General features: G+C 53.7%; 2 non-coding genes and 1 pseudogene across 2 annotated transcripts; all 3 read left to right on the top strand.

The window, feature by feature from the left end:
* The first annotated feature begins 7,446 nt into the window (after positions 1 to 7,446).
* Positions 7,447 to 9,261, top strand: LOC144111576 (small subunit ribosomal RNA). Its single transcript, XR_013310103.1, has one exon. It is a non-coding gene; the product is annotated as a small subunit ribosomal RNA (ribosomal RNA).
* A 1,558-nt stretch (positions 9,262 to 10,819) lies between these two features.
* Positions 10,820 to 10,972, top strand: LOC144111686 (5.8S ribosomal RNA). The gene has a single exon (XR_013310144.1). It is a non-coding gene; the product is annotated as a 5.8S ribosomal RNA (ribosomal RNA).
* Positions 10,973 to 11,984: 1,012 nt separating this feature from the next.
* On the top strand, positions 11,985 to 14,241 carry LOC144111630 (large subunit ribosomal RNA; annotated as a pseudogene).
* Positions 14,242 to 20,000: the final 5,759 nt, after the last annotated feature.

The following is a 20,000-nucleotide window of genomic DNA, read 5'->3' as shown; positions in this document are numbered from 1 at the left end:
GCAGACGTGGTTTCCAGAATTGGCCGCGGCGGCCCGGAGAATTTTTTTTTTTCAATCTCCACTCGAATCCGACACCAGAGTCCTTCACTGCGCACAGCGTCCTTAGTGGCGCGCCCTCCGGAGCTTAAGCGTCGCGAATTTTTCCCCCTCGGGAGCTTAAGCGTCGCTAATTTTCCGCCACGCCCCGCAGCTTAAGCGCAGCAAAATTGCCCGTTTCCCCAGAGTCAGTTTGGCGGACTTTGGGTGCGTTCGCCCTGGCAGACGCGGTAGGTTTGTTCGGACTTTGAATTTTTCCGCTATTCTCCCCGGCAGACGCGGTAGGTTTGTTCGGACTTTGAATTTTTCCGCCATTCTCCCCGGCAGACGCGGTAGGTTTGTTCGGACTTTGAATTTTCCGCCATTCTCCCCGGCAGACGCGGTAGGTTTGTTCGGACTTTGAAAACAGAGCACACTGTCAAGTTCGGGAATTTTTTACGGCCGCACCCTGTTTTGGAGGCTTACGAATTTAACATCCGCGGATGGGCCTCGGAGCGGCGAACGGTTTGGTGCCACATACGTCTCTTTCTTTTTGCTCTATCGGAAGATAGGGCAAGCGATAAGTGATCGCCCCGGTACCGTTTCGGAATTTTCGCGGCCGTCTAAGGTGCCTAGTCTCGTCCGTTCTGTCGGATGCCTTCCGCTTTCCGTAAAACCCTTGATTTATAACGCGCCTTTCCTTCGCAGACAGCACCTAAAGATCCGAGTTATTTCCAAGCAGAAAGACGTGTGCGCCGGTCTGATTTCCTGGCACGTGAAAACGGTACAGGAAAGGGCTATGCGTTCGCGTGGCGGGAAAACGGGCATGTCCTTGTGCGAAAGGCTGCAGGCCAGAACGCGAGCCATTCGCATCCGAGATGAAAATGACCTGAGTAAAATGGGGATGACTGCACTGCTTGGTGTGCGAGGAATGCCATTCGTAACGAGAGACCGTGTTTACCGAGATTCTAGTTCTTTCGATGTTCTAAAACGGGCGGGCCGCACAAGCCCGGTCCACAGTTTTCTTTTATTCCGCAAACGTGCGTAGCTTAAAGAATAAGGATGAGGAGGTCAACATTTCTTTTTTCCTTTATCTTCTTCAAACCGCAGTTTTGACATATTGCCATTCAGTGAAACATGGTATGCACAAACTGCGGACATCGTCCGCCTTCGAAGGATACAGGTGCGGAACAATGTCTAGGAAAAATAATAAAGGCGGTGGAGTTGCACTGTAGGTTAAAAATAATCTTTCATAGAAGTACAGTTTTCAAGTCTGCGATTTTAATCAATAGAAGCGGTTCTGTGTTCGGTGTTGTTATCGGCCCCCTTGTGCAAGAATTTGTTCTTTTCTTGATAGCATACCGATAAGAATCCAATTGTAATTATGGCCTATTTTACCATAACATGTGTTAATACAATTAGCGGCAACAAGTGACTTCTCGACATCATTTCATTACATGGTTTCTCTAACATTGTTAATGCGCCTACACGTGCTACTTGGGGTCGGGTGAGACCCTAATTGATTCATGCTTGACTATCGCGACGAACAGGACCCAGGTGTCTTGCTAAGTGATTTTAGTGACCACCTCTTGCTTTATTCCAAGATGCGTGCACAAATCACTACACCTCGGTTCAGCCTGTAACACAGGAAAAAAAAAATGAACACATGTCTCCAATGTGTACTGTCTTTGCGAAATTGACCCTAATGTAGTACACAATAGTCGCAAAAAATAATAGAGCTGCGCTTTTACTGTAGCAATGTTAACCAAGGGCAAAAAAGCGCCAAAAACTTGCGAAAAACTGCTTTAGTAAGCGCATAAGAGGCCGAAATCACCCTGTTTGGCATATTAAAAAAAATAATAATAAACGAGAGAGCTGTCAATTCTAGAACAGCATAAATAAGATAGGAATAAATTAGGTTCGGACAAATATAAATCTCGAATTCATCACTGCAGTGGAAGGTTCTAACGAATTCAATGCGGTCCGCAAAAACACCTGGCGTACTGTAGAGGAAACTCTACAAAATACCGCAAACAGAAATCCTGGTTGACGATATCTAAACAGGGGCGGGGGGTACTAAGAGGCGAAGCTCTCGCCAATGTAACGAACAAACACTTTTCAACATTTGGAGAGTTTGATGTCGCTGACCAACGGACATTTTGGCGCCAGCTTTATTTCAGTGCAGTTCATTCCAGGTTTCGCTATTGTTCGCTTATCTGGGGAGTCACTGGGAAATGTAATCTTGAAATGCCCTTTTTATTGCAAAAGATATGACTCCACATATTCCTACTTCAGCGAGTACTACCTATACAAACGTTACACTGCCAGCGACAGTGTCGGGCGGCATTCCTGGAACTCGTAGCCAATCGACAACAATGGTTTTTGTTTGTTTTTTCCAAATTCACCAACGATATGGGTTTAGACGCACAAATATACAGAAAACCAAGAAACAGAACTAACTCTGCTACGCAGCATTTGAACTGGAACCCATCCCGATTTAATTCATCTTTCCCTGTCTGCTTTTCGTAAGCGAGCGAAAAGTCACTTCCTGGGAAATGCACTATAGTTTATTATTTTATTTTTCCTACTTATATCTTTAGCACATTTGTTTTAATTTTCTTGGTAGGTACACAGTTAGTTTCTACACATATGTTGCATCTGTGTCGGCTGTTGCAATGCTCTGTTCTGATTCTAGAAAAAACAGCGCACACAGGACAGGGACCAAGGGAAGAACCGACGACACGAGCGCTGACTTACAACTGGTTTTATTAAGCGGAAAGTGAACACTATATATAGGAAGGAAGTAGCAGATACAATCAGAGGCAGTCAACGTCAAAGCGGTGTAAATGGCCGATAAAATCGATAAAACCGTAAGGGGTGAAGATAAAACAAGATAAAACTCAACAGATGACAAGCCATGGTGTAAAGAACCATAAAAACGCTAAGACACGTGAATAACACGTACAGTGCCTTGAATAACAAAAAACCGAATACAATCAACAGGTGGAAGGCATGTGAAGGTGACAAGGATTTAAGCAGCGTGAACAAAATTTAACAACTGACATGCGCTTGAAACGGATAACCAGGCACATAACTCACACATTCATCCGTTTTCTTTTTTTCTTTTCTTGAGAGGTACGCCACTTCTTTTTCTGATAAAACTACAGATGGCGCACTGACGCAGTTGTATTTATTGGATTTTATGTTGAAGGCTTCCCTAGTTATTTGATCCGGGTGGCTTTCTATGATTTTGCAGTTTTCAAATTCAGGATGACAAGCACTGCAAATTCCCTATGCGGCGTGCTATATGTCCTTTTACCCCCTTTTCCACATCTTTATTACGTTCCCGCAATCGGTCATTACTACATCTGCCCGTCTGACCAATATATTTGTCTCCGCAAGTTAAAGGTACTGAATAAATTACTTCCTTCTGACACGGTACGAATTGTTTTACGATGTTTTTTGCTGCATGTTCTTGCTGTCTTGGAAGGAGGGTTAACGCGGTTGCAGATATTTGCAAGTTTTTCCGGACCTGAAAACACCACCTTCACCTTTGCTTTATTCATGACTTCTTTAAGATTATGGGACAGAGCGTGGAGATAAGGGATCACTGCGACTTTTTGTTTCTTTTTTTCTTTGTCTCTACCTCCTTCATTTATCCTTTCTTTTCCTTTCACCCGCTTTTGAAGCTTCTGGGCGACGGAGATGAACAGGTGATTGGGATAGCCTGCCCCTAATAACCTATTTGCGTTGTGTGTCAAAGCTGGAAAGCATGCTGTGAGGACATGACCTCTTGAGCGCGTTAGACATGCAAAGACTCGCGATTGCTCTCTTCACTAATTTCGAATGTGCTGAATGGTAATGAATCACCGGTTTCTTATTACGTGGTTCATAGTTCCAACTAATGTGATGGACCTGGAATTCCAGCTTGATGTCAAGAAATCTGATAGTGCTGTCTACTGGCACCTCGTGAGTTACGATTAGAGGGAACATGGTCGAAGTGAAAGTATGCAAAATATTCTGATGGTCTGAGTGGAACGCCTGCCTGTGGCTATTTATGACCACGAGATAATCATCGACATACCGAAACGTCCTTATAACAGATGAGCTGGGAAGGATGGAAGCCAAGGTCCTGTCTGTAGACGCCAGAAAAATGTCATTGAGTATGGGTGCGAAACATGATCCTATGGGTATTCCAGATTTTTGCAGGTAAATGTGCTCGTTCCATGCACAGTAGGTTGAGGACAGGTACCTTGAAAATAACTCGAGAAAGCCTTGTACAGACATTTGCAGTGCTTGTCATCCTGAATTTGAAAACTGTAAAATCATATGAAGCCACTCGGATCAAATAAGTAGGGAAGCCTTCAACATAAAATCCAATAAATACAACTGCGTCAGTGCGCCATGTGTAGTTTTATCAGAAAAAGAAGTGGCGTACCTCTCAAGAAAAGAAAAAAGAAAACGGATGAATGTGTGAGTTATGTGCCTGGTTATCGGTTTCAAGCGCATGTCAGTTGTTAAATTTTGTTCACACTGCTTTTGTTCACACCTTCAGATGCCTTCCACCTGTTGATTGTATTCGGTTTTTTGTTATTCATGGCATTGTACGTGTTACTCACGTGTCTTAGCGTTCTTTACACCATGGCTTGTCATCTGTTGAGTTTTATCTTGTTTTATCATCACCCCTTACGGTTTTATCGATTTTATCGGCCATTTACACCTCTTTGACGTTTACTGCCTCTGATTGTACCTGCTACTTCCTTCCTAAATATAGTGTTCACTTTCCACTTAATAAAATCAGTGGAAAGTCAGCGCTCGTGTCGTCGGTTCTTCCTTTGGTCCCTGTCCTGTGTGCGCTGTTTTTTTCTAGAATCACTACCTACCAACTCGCCCAGTCTTCCACATTGGTCTGTTCTGATATTTTTTTTTTGTTTTTTTTTCTAGGCACGCATTCAGTTTCTATAGTTATGTTTGATTTGTCTTGTCTTGCACTGTCCTTTTCTGCGATTTTTTAGACGCGTTTTCTGAGTAATAAGAATGGAATGAACGTTTATACTTGAAAGTTGTGCTCTACAATTATTGTGGTCATTATAACGTGTATCTGTGTGTGTATATATATGTGCTCCTTGCTGTTGCGTTCGAGTGGTGCATTGGGCCCAGTCAGGCGGATTGATTTTCGCCGTTCGTCTGCCCTCTGCACCAAGGCACTGTGTTGTCGGACTTTCGTGAATAAAAAAAAGAAAATCTAAAAAAATACGCGTTGCCCCCTACACTACTCCAGCATCCGGAGACTTGGTGTGTTTCTCGCAAGCGAACTAATTGTGGTCAACAAATGTTAAGCTACAGGTTGCCGAAGTCACTAAATGACATTACTCGATGTGACATCGACGTACTCACTTGTTTTTGTTTTGTTTTTTGAGAAACCTGCCTGAGATATTTTTGTGCGCCTCTATGTTTTTCTGTAATAGGCGGTGTACAGCGTTTTCTTTTTCTTTTACTGTTGCAATTGTATCTTTTTGGGTTTCTTGTTTTGAATTTGTTTTAACCCTGGTTCATTTATAAGCCTTCACTTCCGCCCTGCTGCAGCCTCTGTAACGGCACTGTGGTCGGTCAAGCTGACCCTGAGAAGCTTTTTCCCCTTGTATCTCTCACAACAATTGTATCTCCTTGTTTGTGGAAATAAATTCAAACTCAAACTCGTCCGCCTGCTTCTTCACTAGCCGAAGATAGAGGCGTTCAGGCGGTCTCGCCTGGGGCGGACGCGATAGAGTTTTCAAATTTTTGCCGCTCTCCCGCAAATTGGAGGCGCACGACTTTTCCATCGCAGGATAGGTCTCGGAGCGGCAAATCGTTTGGTGCCACATTCGCCTCTCTCTTCTTGCCCCATCGAAAGATACAAGCGATAAGCGCTCGCCCCTGCACAAAGGACTCCTCGCCCCGGTAACGTTTGAGAATTTTTTGCGGCCGTACCAGGCATCGGAGGCGTGCGAATTTTAAATCGGCGTATTGGGCTGGAAAGCGCGAAGCTTTTGCCACCCTCTTCGCCTCTGTGCTTTTTATCTATCCCAAGATACGGGCGTTTAGCCTGTCTGGCTCGGGCAGGGTCCAACGACATTTACAAACTTCGCGCTGGTCCCGTTAAGTCGGGCCGCACAATTTTTATATCAGCGTATAGCCCTCTGAAAGACAAAGAATTTGGTATCTTTTGCGCCACTCTAGTGCGTCGCCCGGCGGAGTTATAGCAGTTCAAGAGAGGCCGCCCCGGCCGACCCGCGGAGGTCTGGGTACTTATCGCTGCATATATAAGGGGGGGCATACCGCCGCGGCAGACGCGGAGGCGTAGAGTGCGCGCATCGTCGGCGAAGTCGGCATTTGTGCATTTGGCGACCTCGGCCCATGGCATTTGCACGAGTTCGCGCACGATTTGTGCGACACTTGATCCGAAAGCGCCTCGAGTACGGCGTTTAGCGCGGCGGCAAAGTCCACGAGTACGGCTCGTGTGGTGCGCCGCGATGCCGGCCTGCGCTGCCGCGCCCGCGATTTGGCCAGGTCCCGCGGCGGAACCGCGGTACCGACAGAGGGGCGCCACGGCAAAGTCCACGAGTTCGGTTCGCGCGGGGCGCCGCGAAACGCGCGCGCCGCGATGCCGCCGATGGGTGCCGCACGATTTGCGCGGCTCTTGCGGCGAAGGCGCCTCGAGCACGGCGCCAAGCGCCACGGCAAAGTCCACGAGTTCGGCTCGCGCGGGGCGCCGCGAAACGCGCGCGCCGCGATGCCGCCCGATGGGCGCGCACGATTTGCGCCAAATTTACGGCGAGATCGGCACGAGTACGGCCACTTACCAACCCACGGAGGTCTGGGTACTTATCGCTGCTACTATATGGGGGTCCTTGTGGCACTGTCGGTGGCGTGCGCCCGAGCGCGCGCGCGCCATACGAGTCTTGATATGCGGCCTCGTGCCCAGCGTGTCCCCGTCCCGTGGACCCCACGGCATTCGTCTGTAGCCTCATCCGCGTCTGCGATAGGGGCTGGTTGTCGGACGACGCTGTTCCCACGTGTTACGAAGTGTGTTCCGTGCTACCCGGACTCGATTCCGTGCGACTGCGCCAAAGACGCGGGCGTGTCCCGTCGTCTGGCGGCTAGGCCGTCTCGGCTACGCAGCAAGCGCCGTCCAGTGTCTGAACGCCGCGGCCCTAGCGGCCGCGTGCGCACTGGTGGGCGCGTTACAAATGCTTTGCCTAAGGGCGCGTGCTCTCTTGCCGCGCGGTGATAACCGGGCCTTCGGGTCGGATGCCGCAGCGAGCTCGAACGATGCACGGGCAGCGAGAGCTGCCGCGAAAAAGATGCGCGTCGCGCGCCGAGGGGTGAGAGGGGCCCCGATCGGCCGCGACAGGGCTCCCTTGAGGAGCGACAAGGGTTTGCCTATGCATCTACCTGGTTGATCCTGCCAGTAATCATATGCTTGTCTCAAAGATTAAGCCATGCATGTCTAAGTACATGCCGAAATAAGGCGAAACCGCGAATGGCTCATTAAATCAGTTATGGTTCCTTAGATCGTTTCTTTCTACTTGGACAACTGTGGCAATTCTAGAGCTAATACATGCATTGAGCCTTAAGGCCTTTGGCTGACGGGCGCTTTTATTAGACCAAGACCCATCGGGTTCTACCCGTACTCTGTGGTGACTCTGGATAACTTTGTGCTGATCGCATGGCCATGAGCCGGCGACGTTTCTTTCAAGTGTCTGCCTTATCAACTTTCGATGGTAGGTTACTTGCCTACCATGGTTGTTACGGGTAACGGAGAATCAGGGTTCGATTCCAGAGAGGGAGCCTGAGAAACGGCTACCACATCCAAGGATGGCAGCAGGCGCGCAAATTACCCACTCCCGGCACGGGGAGGTAGTGACGAAAAATAACAATACGGGACTCTTTTGAGGCCCCGTAATTGAAATGAGTACACTCTAAATCCTTTAACGAGGATCAATTGGAGGGCAAGTCTGGTGCCAGCAGCCGCGGTAATTCCAGCTCCAATAGCGTATACTAAAGCTGCTGCGGTTAAAAAGCTCGTAGTTGGATCTCAGTTCCAGACGAGTAGTGCATCTACCCGATGCGACGGCTCGGACTGAACATCATGCCGGTCCTCTCTTGGTGCCCTTCATTGGTGCGTCTCGAGGAGGCCTGCGCTTTTACTTTGAAAAAATTAGAGTGCTCAACGCAGGCGAGTCGCCTGAATAAACTTGCATGGAATAATAGAACAAGACCCCGTTTCTGTTCTGTTGGTTTTTGAAATAGGGGGTAATGATTAAGAGGGACAGACGGGGGCATTCGTATTGCGGCGCTAGAGGTGAAATTCTTGGACCGTCGCAAGACGAACTACTGCGAAAGCATTTGCCAAAAATGTTTTCTTTGATCAAGAACGAAAGTCAGAGGTTCGAAGGCGATCAGATACCGCCCTAGTTCTGACCATAAACGATGCCAACCAGCGATCCGCCTGAGTTACTCAAATGACTCGGCGGGCAGCTTCCGGGAAACCAAAGTATTTGGGTTCCGGGGGAAGTATGGTTGCAAAGCTGAAACTTAAAGGAATTGACGGAAGGGCACCACCAGGAGTGGAGCCTGCGGCTTAATTTGACTCAACACGGGAAAACTTACCCGGCCCGGACACTGGGAGGATTGACAGATTGAGAGCTCTTTCTTGATTCGGTGGATGGTGGTGCATGGCCGTTCTTAGTTGGTGGAGTGATTTGTCTGGTTAATTCCGATAACGAACGAGACTCTAGCCTATTAAATAGGTGCGGGGTTCCCAGCACCTTACAACCTTCTTAGAGGGACAAGCGGCTCCTAGATGCACGAAACAGAGCAATAACAGGTCTGTGATGCCCTTAGATGTCCGGGGCCGCACGCGCGCTACACTGAAGGAAGCAGCGTGTCTTTATCCCTGTCTGAAAAGACTGGGTAACCCGTGGAACTTCCTTCGTGATTGGGATAGGGGCTTGCAATTGTTCCCCTTGAACGAGGAATTCCCAGTAAGCGCGAGTCATAAGCTCGCGTTGATTACGTCCCTGCCCTTTGTACACACCGCCCGTCGCTACTACCGATTGAATGATTTAGTGAGGTCTTCGGACCGATGTCCGGCGCGGCCTTTCGGTTGCGCCGGTCTGTTGGAAAGATGACCAAACTTGATCATTTAGTGGAAGTAAAAGTCGTAACAAGGTTTCCGTAGGTGAACCTGCGGAAGGATCATTACCGGATTGTGCTTGTCACACCCGGCGACGCCCCCGCTTATAAGCGGGGGAAGGCCTCAACCGCGGAGTTGCGAGATTCTGATGCCGCATCTCTGCAAAAATTGTTACGCCCAGCGGAGGTCCGTCACCAAGGGAATGTCGGACGGACTGCTTCCGTGGGTTCGAACGGCGTAACGCACCAATCTGGTGGGCTTTCGGTCTTCGACACTCGTTGTCGGAGAGACTCGAACGTAGCCGGTAGGCTGGCCGAGGGAAAAGGCCGGCCCGCTGCCAAGAGAACGGCGGCGGCTGCTGCGAAGTACGAAAGGAACCGCAGCTCGCTGGCTCTCGTTAGAGTTGCGACCGAGTCGGTAGGCCGGCCGAGGGAAAGGCCGGCCCGCCGCCAAGGGAACGGCGGCGGCTGCTGCGGAGTACGAGAGGAAACGCGGCTCGCTGGCTCATGAGAGTCGCGACGGAGTCGGTAGGCTGGCCGAGGGAAAGGCTTGCCCGCCGCCAAGGGAACGGCGGCGGCTGCTGCGGAGTACGAGAGGAAACGCGGCTCGCCTGCTCCGGAAAAGTAACTCTTCGCAACAACGCGCGCGCGGCGGGACGCGTGCGGCCCAGTACTTACAAGGAACAGCCGCCGCAAGAGGTCTCGCAGTGCGGGCGCGATGTCTGAAGCCGTGCCGGCGGGGCGAAAGGATTCATTGGGAAAAAAAGGGACGAGGGGTTGTAATCCCGCATTTTGAACGCACCTGCGGCAGCGGGGTTCTCCTGCTGCTTCGTCCTTCCCAGCCTTCGAGTAGTCTACCGGTGCGATACCGAAACGCCGTCCATGGCACTGTGGCCGGTGGACTCCTGTTGCGGGAGTAGTCTGACGAACGCCCGTCTGGCGGCTGTCCAAGTACGCGCTGCGTAGCCACGGCGAGGCGGTGCCTGTCTCTTAAGCGAAGCAATGATGTGGCGAAATGGTCGGATAGGGCGCAGCACGAGGGCGCACCCTTGGGGCGGCGGACTCGAGGGGCATTTCTGAGCGAAAGATGACCCCTTCCCCAAAGAGGGCGCAGCGGTGGGCGGCAAAGAACCGTCCACACAGAGCTACCGCTGCTTGGGAGTCCGGGGGTGACGTCGCTGCGAACACAACGGCAGAACAAACGTGCTCGGGGAACGGCGCAAAAGCTCTGTGGTATTGCCCAATTGATGACGAAGTTACCGGTGTGCTTCCTGGTGAACCGATGGTCGTCGGACCCGTGCGACCGTTTAAAGAAAACGGGCTGAACAGCAAACCGTGAACAGCAAAAAAACGGCACCAGCGAAGACCGGAACTTGAGAGCGCCGTGCACGTCTGCCTTAGGGTTGCCAAATGCCTCGTCGTCTCTGGCGACGCGCAAGCCATTGTCGCACACAAGCTTCGAAGAGACCTTGCTCGCCTCGGCTTTGAGGCACCGCGCAAGCATGCCGAACGGACGGCTGCTGGAACGTGGAATTGTCGGACGAAAGTGCAGTCGGGGAGGCCAGGGGAGGAGCCCGGTGCCTAAAACCCTGGTTGTACTGTACGGAATTGAACAAACCAAATGCACGACTCTAAGCGGTGGATCACTCGGTTCTCGGGTCGATGAAGAACGCAACCAGCTATGAGACTTGGTGTGAATTGCAGGACACACTGAGCACTGATTCTTCGAACGCACATTGCGCCCTTGGGTCTTCCCTTGGGTTCGTCTGTCTGAGGGTCGGATCATATATCAAGAGAGACGCCGGCGCCCGGGGATGGCGCGGCCGGCGACTCGTTTTGACCGTGTCGGCAAAGAGGACGGCTCTGTACGAAACGCCGAAGATCCCTCGAAAGACTTTGCGAAAGAGGAGAGTGGGTCGAACCCTTCAGCCGCGCTCCAAGCGGCCGAGTCGGGTCGCCCTGCGCAGACGACGTAACGCGGGACGGCGGCTGCTAGCCGTAGAGCGTCTGGCCTCCGAAGGCGACCGCCGCAGGAAGGGATTACCTGCAGGGAAAGCGCGGTCCCGACGGGAGACGAGGCCGTGTGGACGGGCGGCAAAGCGTTGCCCGCTGGCCCGCGTACGTGTAGCCGAACTGCTGCGAGAAACGCAGAGACGGGAGCGCCCTGTCCGGGCACGCCCGCGCGAGAAGAAGGGAGATCTCGCGCGGGGTGCGGGGAGGCGACAGGCGCGCGAAAGCGTTTCGTGCGCGGCAGTTTCGGGCGAAGCGCAGAGGCGCGCCGTGGCGCGGTGACGAAGGGGTCCCCCCGGACCCGATGCAAAGGGACCGCCTCCTCGAACGGGCGCCAAGTCGAGTAAGGGTCGAACGGACGCGATCTCATTGCGAGCGCAGTCCGCCGTCGGTCTAAGTGCTTCGCAGTCTCTGCCCCGAGAAAAACTGGGCCACTCCAGTTGGGGCGGGGGCGACGCAAAACTTGACGATGCCCCTACGCCAGGCCGAGGTCGCTCTCTCGAGGGAAAGAGAGGTGCGGCAGGGAAAAATTCGGCCGCGGCGGTCGGGGGCTCGAAACTCTCTGCGTTATCCGCGCAAACCGCATGCGCGCGGTAACGAGCGCCGGCCAGCGGCGCCTTCCAGTCTCGCTCGCAGTCGCCGAGGGTGCTGCCGACTGTGAGCGGGGAATGGGCGGAAGGCGTCGGCCGGACGATTGGGGAAGGACGCGCGCGCGCGCTGGACCGCGCCGGAATCGAACGCGAGAGCGCACATCTGTGTCGACCTCAGATCAGGCGAGACAACCCGCTGAATTTAAGCATATCACTAAGCGGAGGAAAAGAAACCAACAGGGATTCCCTGAGTAGCTGCGAGCGAAACGGGACCTAGCCCAGCACCGAATCCCCCGTCCTTGCAGGCGGTCGGGAAATGTGGTGTATGGGACGCAACGTTCCCGGGAGTTTGCGACGGTGCAAGTCCCCCTGACAGGGGCTTGTCCCAGAGTGGGTGCCAGGCCCGTCTCCGCCGTTGCGCGCCCGGGACGAAGCCTCCCGTGAGTCGGGTTGCTTGAGAGTGCAGCCCTAAGTGGGTGGTAAACTCCATCAAAGGCTAAATACGACCGAGAGACCGATAGTCAACAAGTACCGTGAGGGAAAGTTGAAAAGAACTTTGAAGAGAGAGTTCAAGAGTACGTGAAACCGCTTAGAGTAAAACGGGTGGGCCCTCGAAGCTCGAAAGCGGTGGGATTCAGTCTCCGGACGACTGCCTAGCTGGCGGCGTCGGGTAAACGGCTCCTCTCGGGGGGCTGTTCCGGCTGCCAGTGCGCGGACGCGGTCTCCGGGGTGCGCACTTTCCACCGCCGGTAGAACGCCGCGACGGACGCGGGTCAATGGGAAAAGTACGACTTTGAGTCCGGCTCTGGAGGTGCCCTGCTCGTCCCCTCGGGGACGGTTCGCGGGAGTTATACCTTGCCGTGCACGAAGAGTTCGTCACCCCGTCCAGGCCCCATGGGCTTCTCCCGGCTGTCGGGAGGCCCGAACGATGACGCCCTCTGGAATCGGAGCGGAGGACCCGCTGGGCAAGCTTGTCGCCTCTCGTTGTCCGGGTTGGTCCCGTGGCGGCGGGCTGGCGGCGAGAAGCCGGGCGACCGGGGAGTTCTCCCGCGGAGGCGCTATCGTGGTTTGCGGCGAGTAGGTCGGTAACCCACCCGACCCGTCTTGAAACACGGACCAAGGAGTCTAACATGTGCGCGAGTCAATGGGTCTCTCGAAACCCAATGGCGCAATGAAACGTGAAGGCCCTTCGCGGGCCGCGTTGCGATCCCGGACCGCACAGGGGTTCGGGCGCAGCAACGGCCCGTCCCAGGCGCTCACTTGTCGCCGGGGCGGAGCGAGAGCGCACACGTTGGCACCCGAAAGATGGTGAACTATGCCCGGGCAGGACGAGGCCAGAGGAAACTCTGGTGGAGGTCCGAAGCGATTCTGACGTGCAAATCGATCGTCCGATCCGGGTATAGGGGCGAAAGACCAATCGAACCATCTAGTAGCTGGTTCCCTCCGAAGTTTCCCTCAGGATAGCTGGCGCTCGATGGGAGAGCAGTCACACCTGGTAAAGCGAATGATTAGAGGCATTGGGGTCGAAACGTCCTCAACCTATTCTCAAACTTTCAATGGGTGTACGGGAGGCCTTCTGGGTTGAGGCCTCCCGCTGCGATGAGAGTGCCAAGTGGGCCACTTTTGGTAAGCAGAACTGGCGCTGTGGGATGAACCAAACGCCGGGGTAAGGCGCCCGAGTCGGGACGCTCACGAGAACCCATGAAGGGTGTTGGTTGCTTAAGACAGCAGGACGGTGGCCATGGAAGTCGGAATCCGCTAAGGAGTGTGTAACAACTCACCTGCCGAAGCAACTAGCCCCGAAAATGGATGGCGCTCTAGCGTCGCGCCTATCCCCGGCCGTCGCTGGCAGAGTAGCACGAACAGTGGGGGTGCTAAGCCGCGACGAGTAGGAGGGCCGCCGCGGTGGGCGTTGAAGGTGTCGGGCGCGAGCCAGCCTGGAGCCGCCGCTGGTGCAGATCTTGGTGGTAGTAGCAAATACTCAAGTGAGAACCTTGAGGACTGAAGTGGAGAAGGGTTCCATGTGAACAGCAGTTGAACATGGGTCAGTCGGTCCTTAGGGAAAGGAGAAACCCTTTCAGAAGCGGGCACGTTTGTGCAGCTCTGTCTGTCAAATCGGAGACGCCCCGCTGCAACCGAAAGGGAATCGGGTTAACAGTCCCGAACCCGGCTACGGAGATCGGTCCTTCGGGGCCCAGTGCGGCAACGCAAACCAGCTCGGAGACGCCGATGGCAGCCCCGGGAAGAGTTTTCTTTTCTCTGTAAGGAGATCGAGTCCCTGGAATGGGTTCACCCCGAGATAGGGACGGTGGCTCCGTAGAGCAGTGCGGCTCTTGCGCTGTCCGGTGCGCTCCTGTCGGCCCTTGAAAATCCGAGTGAGGGAGTGTGATTTTCGTGCCGGACCGTACCCATATCCGCAGCAGGTCTCCAAGGTGAACAGCCTCTAGTCTCTAGACCAATGTAGGTAAGGGAAGTCGGCAAAACGGATCCGTAACCTTGGGAAAAGGATTGTCTCTGAGGGCTGAGCCGGTCGGGCTGGGGTCCAGAAGCAGGAATGGCACTGCACCGGGACTGGGCGAGGCTCGCCGCCGTCAAAAGCGGTGCGGCCGAGCCCGGACCAGCGTCGGGACCTTCCTGTGGAAAGCCACAGCTGTGCTTGTTCCGGGGGCTTCGTGCCCGAGGTTCTTGCTTCGGCCGGCAGAAAACAGCCAACTCAGAACTGGCACGGACCGGGGGAATCCGACTGTCTAATTAAAACAAAGCATTGCGAGGGCCAGCATTGGTGCTGACGCAATGTGATTTCTGCCCAGTGCTCTGAATGTCAACGTAAAGAAATTCAAAAAAGCACGGGTAAACGGTGGAAGTAACTATGACTCTCTTGTGGCGGTGGCAGATCACAACTCTGCTCCCGGGCGTATTGCATAAGCCCGGTTGGCCTTTCCGCGTCCGTGCTTCGGCACACGTCCGCCATGGAAACCTAGGCGCCTAAAGGTGCCTAGGGCCAAAGGAAAGGAACGGGGTACCTGGTTGGTAAGTCCCCACTCTGGCCCAGGACTCCTAACAGAGGGGGCAAAAGAGGCACTGGGCCCAGCAAGCCCTTTGCCGCAATATTCTTGGCGCTACTGATCAAAATACAATGAATACTATAAGCGGCCGTCGAGCGGCGGCCGCTCCAAGATCAGGAGTGACGGATGTGAGGGAGGGGCCCTCTGGTGTAGGCGGGAGCTCTGGGGCTCCCTCTGCACAATGCAGCCATTGTGGCAGAGTTTTTGGTTCGGAGAAGGGCCTCCGAATTCATATAGGAAAAATGCACAAAGACGTGCAGACAAAAAGAGGTGGTGTAAAGGGGCGCCACCAAGATGGAACTGGATCCTTCGCAGCAGACGAGGGTGAGACTCGGGAACGAGGTGAAAAGGGACGTGGTCCCTCAGGTGCATCGCAGACTGCTAGCAGAACGCAGCCAAGTGTTCCGACGTCAATGACTACCAGGGCCCAAGCCCGGATGAGACGTGGAGCAGAGGGGAAAGGAGACCGGATGACACTGAGAAGTGGCCTGAAGGGCCCTTCTGGGACTGTAACAGACTTCTGCAACACAGTCCACTAGAGACGAGACACAAGGGGCTTTGGCCCCGAAGGAGCACCTGGTGCTCGACCCTGCAGCCACGGCAGGATCTGGACGAGTTTACTCAAGTTCTGAGGGTGGTGTCCTCGGCGACGACCCAGGGGACGGTGCCAGTCCCGGCTGGGGAGAGGTGTCAGAGATGAGGGTGGAAAAGGGGGCTGAACTCCTGATGAAAGCACGAACTGTGTGCCTGGACCGCGCCAATTCCAATAGTCCGGGCTCCACAGTGATTCGGCGTGCGAGTAGTCTGCGAGGTAGGCCCTCTGAGTACCCCGACACACACCACTTGGGTGTGGGAGCACGAACTGTGGGCCGGGATGGCGCGAGTATAAAAGATCCCAAGTCTGCCGTGATTTGGAGTGCTGCCCACCCGGGTGAGTTGTGTGGTGTTGTGCCTGCATCGTCGTCTCGCAACCTAGCGGGCTCTGCCCCGCAGGCTGCTGAGCAAGACCTGCAAGGCGTTGCTGGGGAGTTTCCCCACGAGTTTTGCCGGGGCACCGCCCCGGTAGACGCGGTTTCCGCGCCTGCCGCTCCGGCAGACGCGGTTTTTGTTTTTTCTCCCGCCCCGGCAGACGTGGTGTCGGGTCTGGACACCGCAATGGACGCGAAGAGTCGATCGCCAAGAGTCGATGGGGATCGTCGATCGGACAAACACCCTCCTGATCGGGAAGGAGTGGATACTTCCGCCGAACGTTCGGATTTCTCTGTTTTGCACAGTAGCTCCTTGGGGGGTGATGTCCAGGCCACCCCGTCCTGTCCTCGCGCTTCATCGGGTCGTGTTTCTCCGGCGGCGTCCGGATCTATTGTGCCTCCGGCTTCTGGGTCGCATTCTGAGTTTCACTCATGCGACAGTGACGTAGTGGTTACGCGGCCCAGAGTGGGGCGTAGGGTGATTATTAGTTCTAGTGATGAGACGGACATTGAACGAGAAGGTGTATGTAGTGTTGGCGATGGGGTGACTGCGGAACTTGATCGAAACGTCGTTTCATTAGATGCTTCCGGCGCTAGGCGCGGGAAGCGTAGGCTTAGCGATGAACATGATGCATCTTGCGCTAGGCGCAGTGCATGTATGAGCGATGTTGAACGGGATGAGAGTGAACCCACTAATGTGGCTAGGAACTGTCCCGGCCCGTCTACTGCTAGGCAGGACCCGCTTGGGAGATTAAGGAACGAGTTGCTCACCTCAGACTCGGATGATTCATCCTCCGAGATCTCGCATAACACCTGTATTGACTGCAATAGGACATTCACCAGTAGAGTGGGCTTGAGCCTTCATCGGAAGAGGCATCACCTTGTGGCGTACAACGCGGAGATTGTAGTTTCTAAAACTAAGCCGCGATGGCTACCAGAGGAAAACTACCGCCTTGCGCTCCGGGAAGCTCAAATTCTGAGGCAGGCCAAACAGGATGCTGTGTACGTGTACAACATGAACGAAAGATTACATGCCATGTTCAGGAGCCGTACATTTGACAGCCTGAAATCACACAGGCGCCAGGACGCTTATAAGAGTTTAGTGAGAGAGCTCCTGACCAGAGATCTAGATCCGATAGCCGAGCCGGCCGGAGAGACCGACACAATGAACACAACACAAAGTTCTACGGGTGATTTTGTACCTTCTCAGTCCGACCGGGATCTGAACATAGAAGCATTACGGGCACTAGTAAATAAGCCGTGTCCGAGGAGCTTTGGGGCAGACACCCTCTGGACAATCGCAAAGATGTTTCTGGATAATGAAAATGTGCTCTTACCGTTGAACAACTATGTCCGGGAGTACTTCTTCCGGGATGGACCACCAGTTGGAACGGGAAGCCAGCCCCGACGACAAAGGAAGAGCATGAGCAGAAGGAAGAGACGCCAAGGGGAATACGCGAAGACTCAGGAGCTTTTTAAGAAATGCCAATCCAGATTTGCCAGGGAAATCCTCGATGGCCCGAAGCAGTCGGTTGTAAAGGACGTACCGGACTTTCTGCGTACGTGGAAGAGAGTCATGGAGTCCGAGCCACCGGCCTCCCAACTCGAACCAGTAAGGAAGGATGGGGTTGAAGTTTCCATTTTTCAACCCATCACAACCACTGAGCTGAAGGCGGCATTGCCCCGACTGGACTCGGCCCCGGGACCGGATGGTTTCTCTGCCCGGGAAATTCGTGGCGTGCCTGTTTCCGTGCTTAAGGTTGTTTTGACATTGTTGATGTTGGTGGGGAGGCTGCCGGTATGCCTGAAAGGGGCTCGAACCATCTTTATCCCCAAAAAAGCCGATGCGAGTGAGCCAGGGGATTTTCGCCCAATAAGTGTAGCCCCCATATTGCTTCGCCTATTTCATAAGGTGCTGGCGACGAGATTGATGACTGCAATCCCGCTGGATCTCAAGCAACGCGCCTTCATGCCAGTCGATGGGTGTGCTGAAAATGTGTACCTTTTGGCCGGTGTAATACATGAGGCGAGGCGCAGCTATAAACCACTGTATATGGCAACACTGGACATAGCGAAAGCATTTGACAGAGTTACGACGGCAGCCATTCTGGAGGGGCTTCACAGAAAGTCATTAGACGGGCCGTTCCTACGATATGTCCGTGACTTCTACGAAGGCGCCGAAACAGCCCTGACCTTTCAGGGGTCTTCGCAGTATGTCAAGCCAACCAGAGGGGTTCGGCAGGGTGACCCGTTATCCCCTATGTTCTTTAACTTGGTGTTAGATGGTTGGCTGGCGGTTTGCCCTCCGGAGGTCGGATTCAAGAGTGGCCCATTGTCAGTAAATGCCATGGCATTCGCTGACGACATGAGGGCCTGCAGGAACAACTTCATTCCTTGTACGCCTACCTGGCTCCCAGGGGATTGACCATCAACCCCGCAAAGAGCCTAACAGTATCATACCTTCCTGATGCTAAAAGGAAGATCACGAAAGTCGATACCTCAAGACACTTCAACATTGGAGGAGACGACATACCTGTAGCGGAGATTGACACAACATGGCGCTACTTGGGCTTGACATTTTCGCCCATTGGGATGTCACCAGCAGACATCATGTCTGAGCTGAAAGGTTTGCTGAATAGGGTGAGCGCAGCGCCCCTTAAACCACAACAACGCCTAGTGGTGTTGCGTACTTACCTCCTCCCGAGGTTAATGCATCGGGTAGTGCTTGGTCCCACTTCCTCCAAAATGCTGATAAAGTTGGACAAGGCCACCCGGGCAGCAGTTCGACGATGGCTAAAATTTCCCCACGACGTGCCGCACTCGATTTATCATGCTGCCATCAAAGATGGTGGGCTCGGGATTCTGTCTCTCAGGGCGGCGACTCCTTGGCTGAGACTTAAAAGATTAAACGCGTTAGGTGAATCCACTAACGAGTCGTGCAGGGTGCTGGCCGGTATGCCTTACCTTGGGGAGTTAATCACCAGGGTCCAGAAAATGACTATGTACACTGGCACCGTCCTTCCTTCTGGAAGAGCAGTCCAGACATTCTGGAAAAAGGAACTGCTTGCCAGTGCGGACGGGGCATCCCTTCGGGGTGCAGAAAATGCCCCCGGGTCTACTTACTTAATTAGAGAGGGCACACATTTGCTGAGCGGCCGAGACTTTATTAACGTGATTAAGTTCCGCTTTATTGCCATGCCCTGTCTGGCCCGAACCAAAAGGGGAGGGATGTCCCCATCACTTGCCGAGCGGGATGTTCCGCAAGGGAAACCCTGGGGCATATTACGCAAATGTGCCACAGAACTGATCAAGCAAGGACTGCGAGGCATGATAACAGTGCGCTATGTTGGAAAGCGTGCCCGCGAGCTGGGGTGGGACGTCGAACTGGAACCATACTTCCAGACACGCCAGGGCACAAAAATCCCTGATCTCGTCCTCAAAAGAGAGGGCCAGACAGTTTTATTGGATGCCCAGGTTGTGGGGGGAAGAACGTAACGTTAGCCCAGGCGCATGACGTAAAAGCAGTCAAATACGCCATTCCTGAACTACTACGACAACTTCCTAATGACTCGAAGCCGGTGCTTTCGGCTGTGACAATCTCGTATCGCGGGATTTGGGCACCGGCTTCTGTGCGGATCCTGAAGGACCTTGGCTTTGCTCACAATGATTTCAAAATATTAACTTTACGCTGCTTGCAGGGGGGGGGGGGGGGTTCAGGCCTTTGGCCGGCACCAACCGATGACGGCCTTCCAAAGGTACTGAGGATGAGGGCCCTTCACTCACCGCTCCCACTCCTTACTAACACGGTACTACTGCCATTACAGTAGGAATCCGATTCCTTTCTCTCTCAGCGCGCGCGACGTCTCGATTTGGCTATCGCGGCGTGCTAGTCCCCTCGAAGGCTGCTAAGCAAGACGCTTCGCGCTTGGGAAAGTCACCCCAGCAAGCCTTTGGAGGGGGCTAGGGCTGGAGGTGGGAAGGACCGCACAAAAAATAGCCAAATGCCTCGTCATCTAATTAGTGACGCGCATGAATGGATTAACGAGATTCCCACTGTCCCTATCTACTGGGGGGGGGGGGAAATCCGACTGTGCGGCCTGCCCGTGGCCCCCCCTGCCACCGGATACGGGCCGGTGTAGTTTCGGCTACTAGGCTTTGTTCCGGTGCAACGCACA

The sequence above is a fragment of the Amblyomma americanum genome, chromosome 11, assembly GCF_052857255.1.
Source record: "Amblyomma americanum isolate KBUSLIRL-KWMA chromosome 11, ASM5285725v1, whole genome shotgun sequence".
NCBI lineage: Eukaryota > Metazoa > Arthropoda > Arachnida > Ixodida > Ixodidae > Amblyomma > Amblyomma americanum.
The sequence above is the reverse complement of the archived record's forward strand: the minus strand, read 5'-3'. Positions and strand labels throughout refer to the sequence as shown.